Raw genomic sequence first — 9,550 nt, 5'->3', positions numbered from 1 at the left:
ATATATGGATCTCTCCTCCATGAGATCTAGAGGCTGGAATTTTGTTATTGCAAAGAATTGCTGTTGGTTTGAGATTGGAATCATTGGGTGCTTAAAGCGGTGAAGATAGGAATTCCATTTGTTGGGAAGGAGATGCTGGATTGGAGCCCTATGGGTTGTATCTCTTCCTGAACCTTGTTATTCATCAATAAAGCTATCTTGGTTTCTCCTATATGCTGATGTATTTTGATGTATGAATGTATTAGTGTATTTGGTTTATTTCTAATCCTAAACTAGTTATGAATGTGAACATCTGTCTTTGTGTAGTGTTCTTCTCTTGTCTCAAGTAGCTGTTCTCTTGTTGCAAGTAGTTGTTCTCTTGTGATCTTGCAGGAACCCGTTGAAGCTGGACAAGCAAGAAGGCAAGTAGCTGTGAACACCCAAAGAGAAGAGAGACCGGATCGAGGGACAAACGGAAGACACCGGTAAGTCTATTGATCTCTCTTATTTCACATTTCATAAAGGAAGAAACCAGAATAGCTGTACTCGTTTGTTGCTAAGGCACTGTCACACCTTAGGTGGATAGGATCGTCCTGCATAGGCATTTTTCCCCACAACAGTACTCTTGCAGCTAATTTTCATATCTTAACTTTAGGTTGTGTGTCCTATGGGATGTGCAACTCCAGCACTGTTCTGCACGCCTCTGCTACTGCGACCCCCAGCCTGGAACTCTGTGCCTAGATTGTTTCTTTTTCCTTCAATGTTTGCATTTTCTCAGAGAACATTTTTTGTTGTTTACCCCGTACTCACTGATCAAATTGAGAGCATGTTTCTCTTGAGCTCTCAATTACTCCATTAGTCCTACCTGTATTTCATGAAGAAATTCATTGGGGAGTGTTGTAATGTTTAGTGCGATGTCCTTAAGGGTACTTAATATGGCATGGTCATCAGATGACTCTACACGTAGGGAGCCTTCTGGTAGAGAAACTGTGCGAAGGTCTAATGTCCTAACCAATTCTGTAGCCTGACTCGTGCCTGGTGCCAGGCTCACTTACGCCGCACTCGCTTGACCTGCGACGACATGTATCCTACTAGTCTGGATCTGCAGCTCACACAGATCCTTCTGGATGCTCCCCAACGTCTGCATGTACTATTGCACAAATTATTGCAACAAAGCAGTTGTATTATCCCAGACTTTGTCGCCGATCTCATCGAGATCGCCCTCTGCCAAGATCATGGGATCAACCTACGTTTTGTCCGAATTTTGCTTCTTGTGGGGACCCTCCCATTTCTCTTGTCCGCACTTTCTTAGCCGAAAGGGGGTGCTCTTCCCCTTATCTCCTATATTTCCCTGTTTATATCATTCTTCCTCCTCTATCATGGGTGAAGGGGACTTACTGCTTCATTATGAGTCATTCTGCTCCTTCTCAGCTTGCTTCTTAGTAGCATGCTCGTTTTCCATCTGAGCCTTCTCTGCAACTTCCTTCTTCTGCTGTGCAACCAAATTTTGCGTAGCCTACTTTGTTGCATCCTTCCTCTTCTTCTCAAACGAGCTGCCTGCACCCTTACTGGTTCCGGCATCTAAGTCTGATGGGGCACGCCACTCTACTGGCCAACACTTGATTACCTCCTATATGTCATGATATGTAACCAAGTATGGTAAATCGTACCATTTTTGTTGTAGGTCCTTGCGTGCCTGAATGTAGACATGGTGGAAGTCAGCTTTAAACACAACATATATTGGCAACTGTTCATACAAGGTTGTGGACAACCTTGGCCATTAATTGATCACCTTGCCAAGACTCATTTCCATCAACACCCAGAATATCTTTTTTTCGGTGATCCATGTGGGGTCCTTCATGGCCTAGAAGGAGGCAAACTACGCAACCTCTGGAAATCCTTCAACAGAGGAAACTAGCTATCCTCTTCCAGCTCCCATGCGACCAACACGATGGAGAGAAGCAACCACACATAATGGAATGGTTTGGTCTCATCCTGGACCTCGCGAAAATTTGCAAGGAATTTGATGCATAGGTACTGTGACCAGTTAAACTATACACCCTTTCCTCATTATGTATCTAACATTACCACAGGCGCTGGAACTTCGTCTGCATGATACTTTCTCATCACTTTTCCTGCTAGGATTTGCATAGCAATCTCCACTGTAGGGTTGTTGATATAAGTTATTGAATATCTGCAGAGCTTTTTCACAAGTGAAAACTCCTTATTCATCTTGTCCGCCAAATCCTTCTCTCCTGCCTTTCTACCAAACTCCTTGGCTGGATTCAATCCCTCGTGCAGTAGGTGCATGGTCCTGTGGACAAGCATGTCAATGATGGGTATAGGCCCTCCTAACCATAAGCACCCATCATACACAAGAGTAAGTAATTTCTGCACATAGGTGGTATTGATAGTAGTGCAGTGATAGTGGGGCACCCACAACATGTCCAACAGCACAGAATTCTCCACTTCGTGGATCCATTCCACTATCTCTAACTCATTGACACCTCAATATGGGTAGTAAATATGCTTAATATATTTTTTTGTTACAAGGTGAGGGAACCGTTCATGGTCTACCAGGTCCCAATCTTCCATCTTCAGCAGGGGGATCCACGCGAGGCGCAGACCTTCAAAGGGAACTTGCTCTAGCAGAAGAGGTGTAAAGATGATGAATTTTTCAGAATCCAGATCCTTGGCAACCTTTGCCTTCCCTTTGCGCGGAGGTATGTAATCAGGTAACTTGTTAAAGGGTTACACTCCCTCAGCGTATATGTCGTCGATACCCTGTCCCTCCTCAGCCTCCAAATCGACAACCCTATCAGGCTGCTTATCCTTCTTTTGCTTTTGAGTTGCAAAATGTTTTCAGGGTGACTTGCGCAATGGCCCCCACTTCTTCTGCTTATCGTTCTTCAACTTCGGGGTTTCTCTAATAGGGGTGGGTTTCAGCCTAGGCGACCTCAGTTCCATAGGCACAGGAGCTGAAGCCTCCATACTCACAACCTCTGGAGGAGCTCCTTCAGATGCGATATCTACCCTAGTGCTCACTGTCTCAGTAGGGCTTGGACCTAACATGGTGTCAAGGATAAACTTCTAGTTCAACTATGGTAAATTGGAAAATGTTGGGCTAGCGACCAAATCCTCAAAGAATAAGTAGTTCAGAAGAAACAGACAACACAACTCAAAACTATAAGTGTGCAAAGTGTTCTCTGTTGGGTCGACATCTTAAATTTCCCTGGAAACTTAGTGAACTTGTTATCATATAATAAGACCAGATCATTTACCTTAAACATACACAACATGATATGTTGATCGTGCTAGGCCTTTTCATGTCCCTTCTATACTTGCTGATGGAATCTAGCTAAGAATCTATCTTCTTGAAGCTCCATCAACTATGTGAGCCATTCTTCCAATGCTTCATGATCTTCCATACCTATGAAAGCTACTATGCCATATACCAATATAAAAGGTGTCTAACTTGTCAGCTTTTTGCAAGTAGTCCTGTATGCCCATAGCATTACAGATACACACACATCCCAGCCATTCCACTTTGCATTGCAAATCTTTGTCAGTGCATTCTCCAAGATCTTATTAAAGGCCTCCACTTTTCTATTAGCCTGAGGATGATACTGTTTGCTCTTCTAGTGATAAACCTGGAACTCTTCAGTCAACACGCTGATCATTTCGTTTAGGAAGTGCATACTCCGATCACTCATCAAAACTTTTGGGCAACCAAATATGGTTAGCACATACTCAAACAAGAAGTTCGTTGTTGTAGCCCCTGTACAATTCTTCACTGGTTGTGCCTCCTCCCATTTGGTTAGATACTTCGTCGCAGTGATGATATAGCACACACCTGTCTTCTTTCCCAAGGGTTAAATTTGTCCAACAAAATCAATTGCCCATTTTTCAAATGGTTGCAACAATACTTGAGGATTTACTAGCAACTCATCCCTATGCGATGGTATGCCCGTTCATTGACATGCATCGCATTCCCTACAATATGCTTTGGAATCTTTATGCAGCGTAGGCCACCACAACCCTGTGTGCAAAATCTTATGGGTCATCACTTTTCCTGCATAATATCCTCTTGCAAACCCTCCATGAGATTTAGTGAGAATGATGTTTCGTTCAAAATTTGGCACATACCATCATAATATCTCGTCTGCACCCATCTTATACAAATGTCCTGCAATCACTGAGAAATTTGTCTTGCCCACTACTAGTTCCTTCTTTTGTTGAGTATTATATCCTTATGATGCCGTCCCTATTATCAAAAAGTGGATAATATCTGCAAAGTGGTTATCTTGTATGTGCATCACGAATAACTATGCATCGGGCAATCCTTCTTCCAAATTAGTAGGCTCCTCTCCTATTTGGATCCGCGATAGATGGCCAGGTCCTGTATTCAACCTCACAATCACCTCGAGGTCATACTCCTGGAACAGTAGCAACCATCGGCAAATCTTCCCCCCAACATAGGCTTATTGACTAGGTATTTCAAGGCAGAATGATCCGTGTACATTTTGAAATGTCCGCCCAACAAGTAGTACGTGAACTTTTGAAGCACATACACCACAGCCAATCCTTCACACTCTGTCGTTGAGTAGTTTTTCTTGGCCTTTGATAATTTCCTACTCGCAAAGGCTATAGGGTGGTCCATCTCTTCTTCACTAGCCTATGTTAGCACTACTCCCAACGTAATGCATGAGGCATCAACATCTACATGGAATTCCTTTTTCCAATCCGCGAAGACCAAAATCGGTGAGGTGACCATCTTCTCCTTCAATACATCCAAACTGCATTGACATTATTCATCCCAACAAAACGTAGCATCCTTCTTCAGCAGTTTCTCCATGGGCGCAGTAATATGAGCATAATCCTTGATGAAATTTCTGTAATATCTTGTATGCCCAAGCGTTGCATGTAGCTGCTTGAGACTTCTTGGGGCCTCCAAATTTACTATCACCGCAATCTTGGCAGGGTCCACCATCAGTCCTTGCTTGCACACTACATGATCCAATAGGATCCCAAAGGGGACACATAATAGACACTTCTTCAAGTTCAGTGTGATCTGGTATCTGCGGCACGTATCCAGCATTAGGCGCAGACTTGCTACACGATGCTTCACTAAGCCAAACACTGTCTAGTCATGAAAATACACCTCCAAGAACTTATGGATGAACTCCTTAACGTTGTTATAACTACGTGAGAGAATATTACAGGCACATTCTTAAGCCCAAATGGCATGACAGTATACTGAAAACAACCCCATTCAGTTGCAAAGGTTTTTTTTCTCCTATCCTCTGGCGCGATCTTGATCCGATGGTACCCCAAAAATCCATTAGTGAATGAGTATCCCTCCTTCCCTCCAACGTTTTCCAATACCTCATCAGTAAATGGTGTTGGAAAAGGATCATGGATGTAGGCTTCATTAAGCTTCCTTAGTGTTACAGGGAAAAGTGTCTATGCAGAACTGCTAATCCCACTAAGGTGTGGTAGCTACCTTAGAAACAAACAAAGTAAAACTACTTTCATTTTCCTTTATGAAAGATAGATGAGAGAAGAATAGAGGAGACCAACCTCTGTCTTGCACTTGGTTCCTTGCTTGATTCCTCTCTCTTCTGATAGTCCTTTGCTACATGCTTCCTTGTATACCCAGCTTTACAGAGTACCTGTAGAATCAAAGCAGCACAACACTATACGAGAACATAGATCTATTATCATAAACAATCTAGGATCAGATGTAAATTGACCATACAAATGCACAAAACATAAACTACACAAGAGTATGGAAGAAAAATTGAATAGCTTTATTGATAATCAAGAAAGAGCCAATAGAGTTACAACCATTTGTTCTGACCCAGCATCATCCTCTCAGCAAGTAAGCCCTTCTTCACCTCATGCAAAGCTTAGATCACCCAACACTATGATGTTGCCTCAAGAAACCAACAACAATTCCTTACAAGATGCAAAATTCCAGCCTCTGGATCTCTGGGATGAGGGATCCATATATAGATATCTGTAAGGGAGATGAGTCAGCTTGTGATTTGATTAGTTTCTTCCCTCTGATAGTTCTTGCTTCCACTTGGAGATTGATGATCTCTTACTCATCCTTGGTCGAATTCAGAAAGGCAAGTGTCACAGGAGAAGTTTCTGGAAGATTCCATGCTTCTCCACCTCGTGGATTGACACTGCCATTTGTCTCTTCTCGCCCATCGCACCCCATAGAAGGGCTTTTTGAAATGCAATGCACCCACTGAGTGTACTTAGGTGAGATGCAACACACTTTGCCTATGGAGCAGGTGAAATGATCCTGTTTTGACCAGTTCTGAGTAGTTTTTCATGGAGAACTTCTGGGAGAAGCTGTAATCAGTTGACCTTGTTCCTTTAGGGGTTGGAACAACACTTTTAGGGACTTAGGAGCCCTTGGTTTATGGAAATTTTATGCTTGGGGTTGCAGTGCCCAAAAATGTCTATAACAGTTGCCCCCTAAAGCCTGAGGTCGTTAATCTTTTTTTATGTAAGGTGAAATGCTTTATCATGAGGATCCGAAGTTCTTTCAAGCTGGGAGGAGACCTGTAATAAGATACAATACAATACATTATCTTCATAATATTTTCATGATCTAGCTAAGGCGGGCATTCCCATGCTCAGCTTTATAAATTCATTTTCATGTACATAGGACAGACAATCGTCTAAGTGTAGACTGATGATTCTGGTAGAGCCATCATTCCTTTGATTGGATGATTATTTGTGCAGCAATGATGTACATTTGATGTCTTTATTTTCCTGAATATATATCGCAGCTCGGATGGATGAAACTAGATCCGGGGTCTTCAATCTCGTTCGATCTTCAATCTGGAATTGAAAATTGATTCAAGGAGTTGACATTAGGTGGATGCAACAAATTAGGTATTAGAATTTTATAATAACAAGTTCTTGGAGATGTTATTAAGGACACAAAGTTATAACTTTAAGTGGAGGAGGATGTAAGGCCCTTGTCTTGGAGAGGGCAATGGGTTCCCCCACCCATCTATTGATATGATCGTTAGAAAGACCTCGATTAGTTGCAACAATAATTTGAAAGGTTGTATGATCATGCCTTGCAATTTCTTGCATGTTTACAAGGAATACCCAAGTGTCAAAGAGCTAGAAAAGAGATTTGGCTAAGTATGGAAAGAATATCAAAGCCATCATTATGGGTTTATTGTAGAGGATACATAACAAATTTGATAATGGAAAATACTTAGTTCATAGGGAGGACTGTCTACATAGTTGGGCACACATCACAAGTTGAATGGATGGATACCTAGCAAGACATGAAATAGAAGGTAAGGAAAGGTGAACCTTAGAAATCATTCAAGCAAGGGAATTGGATCATCATACACATGAGGAAATTAAGGTTCCTTGAATGCATGATTCAAAAATGTGGATCCAAGGGTTGCAAGACTTGGTATACAATTGGGTTGATTTCATGTTGGGCCCACTTTGGACATGGAGTGGATTTCTAATCACCTTATAATTAGGCACAGAAAATATAATCATTCACTATTTAAAGAGGATTTTTCCTTTATGCAAAATCATTCAACATAAACTAACTTGATTATTTATATAAGGGTGAACAAGTAGCGCTAAGATTGTGTATTCCTAGGGTTGGTATAGCAAATTACTTGGGCACTAGCCAAATGAATTTTTGAAGGGACACGACCTGTAAGAGTTATGCTTTTGGATGCTTAAAGTGTTGGACCAATAAGTGCTCTAGGTAGTGTGCCTTGTATAATTGTAGTTTGTAAAAGAATTGTAGGTAGTTGGTTGCACTCGCTTGTGGTATATTTGTAACATTTTTTATATCAATAAAGTTAAAGCATCCACCTTGGGTGTCACCCACATATTTTTGTTGTGGTATCTTTAATTGTTGGATATTAATATTCATTGCATTCATTTCAATGGATAAGTATTGATTATAGCTAAATGTAAAATTAATACTAGGATTCTTTAATGTTGCAGTCGGACATGTGCCTATTGTTACATAACTTGGTTGCTTTGAAATTGGTTACACATCTACAAAGACTATAGATTAAGATAGAATTATAGGTAGGCCTTAAGTGAATAAGCATACTTTGGTTACACTAGGTCCAAGTTGGTCAAGCCCATATGGTTGACGAAAGATAGTGTTCCACAATTGAGAATGATGAAAAAAAATATTTTGGTAAAGATTCTTAGGTCTGTGACTCCTAATTTAATTTGAAACTTCTAAGGTTTTATCTTGCCAACAACTTAAAACAACCACTTATTCCATGGGATTGAGTTTTCAAGTGAATTTATAATATTGATGATACCCAGGCCTCCAAAACCTCACAGGGCATTATTAAACTCCAAGTTAATTCTTTTGGATCCATTTCTTTCATTTATCTTGGTCCAAACAATGTGAGCCTTATCTAACTTTGAATAGGTCACTTTGTAGGGAGCTTCTAAGGCCCTAACCTTGGATGGATTTGGGAACTATCACTATATGATCACCTTGATGGTCATAAATGGACTTTATGGAAGGTTGATGGCTGGAAAAAATAGTTTAAGGCACCTTCAAATCATAGTAAGGTGCACCATGGACACGTTGAGCACCCTTATTAATATTGGCCCCATTATTGGCCTTGGCAGTTTTCACTAGTTGAATGCATCAAGACAAACTCTAATGAGAACTTGGAAAGGGAAGGATAAGTGGGGACTATGGTAGTGTTAGGTCCCTATACTACTAGTGTAACCCCTTATTGTTATTAGTGCAAACCCATTATTGTATTATTGTGCCCATGTAGTCCCCATGTTGTTATTATTATTCCCCATAGAAGCCCACTAGTGTCATTGTTGTGTCCCTACAATATTATTGTTATGCAGACTCTAATTGTATTGGGACTCCTTAGACTCCTATATATAGAAAGGAGGTATTATCATTTGTATCATCCAAGAATATTCATTTGTGTAATGTAAATGAGGCTTCCCCCTCAAAGAGGCTGATTTTGAAGTCATTGACCTATCTTTTCTTCTATTTTATGAGTTGGTTGCATAACATTTGGTATCAGAGCTTTGGATTCTAGGGTTTTGCTACTTTAAACAGGTCATTGTGGAATGTTCACTATAAATTTCTCTATACAAAGTTTCATAAGTTAAAATTAAAACCCATTTTATAATAAAGCTTGATGAACCTTGGGTCCAAATTTTAGATCTTGTCTTGCTATATTTGCAGAGATAAGATCCAATGAAGTTAGGGTTTCTGCAGGCTCCTGAATTATATCTCAAATAGGTGACCTTGGTAAAATCGTCATAACTTTCTCTCTGAGCATTAAATTTAAATTTCGTAAAATGTTACAAAAGAGAATGGACTATAGTTTTCTTTGTATCGTTTCCAGGTCCAAAGGTTGGAAAAGTGACATGTGAAACTTCGTACAAGTTCGCTCTACTGAACCAGTATATAATCAGGTCATCGTGGGATATTTGGAATATATATTTCTTGGAGAATCCAATATTGATCAGGTTTCTAGGTTTAGAAAGAGGACACAAAGGGCTACCATAGGAT

The sequence above is a fragment of the Pinus tabuliformis genome, chromosome 7, assembly GCF_031772625.1.
Source record: "Pinus tabuliformis cultivar Carrire ecotype Pingquan chromosome 7, CPIR1, whole genome shotgun sequence".
NCBI lineage: Eukaryota > Viridiplantae > Streptophyta > Pinopsida > Pinales > Pinaceae > Pinus > Pinus tabuliformis.
The sequence above is the reverse complement of the archived record's forward strand: the minus strand, read 5'-3'. Positions refer to the sequence as shown.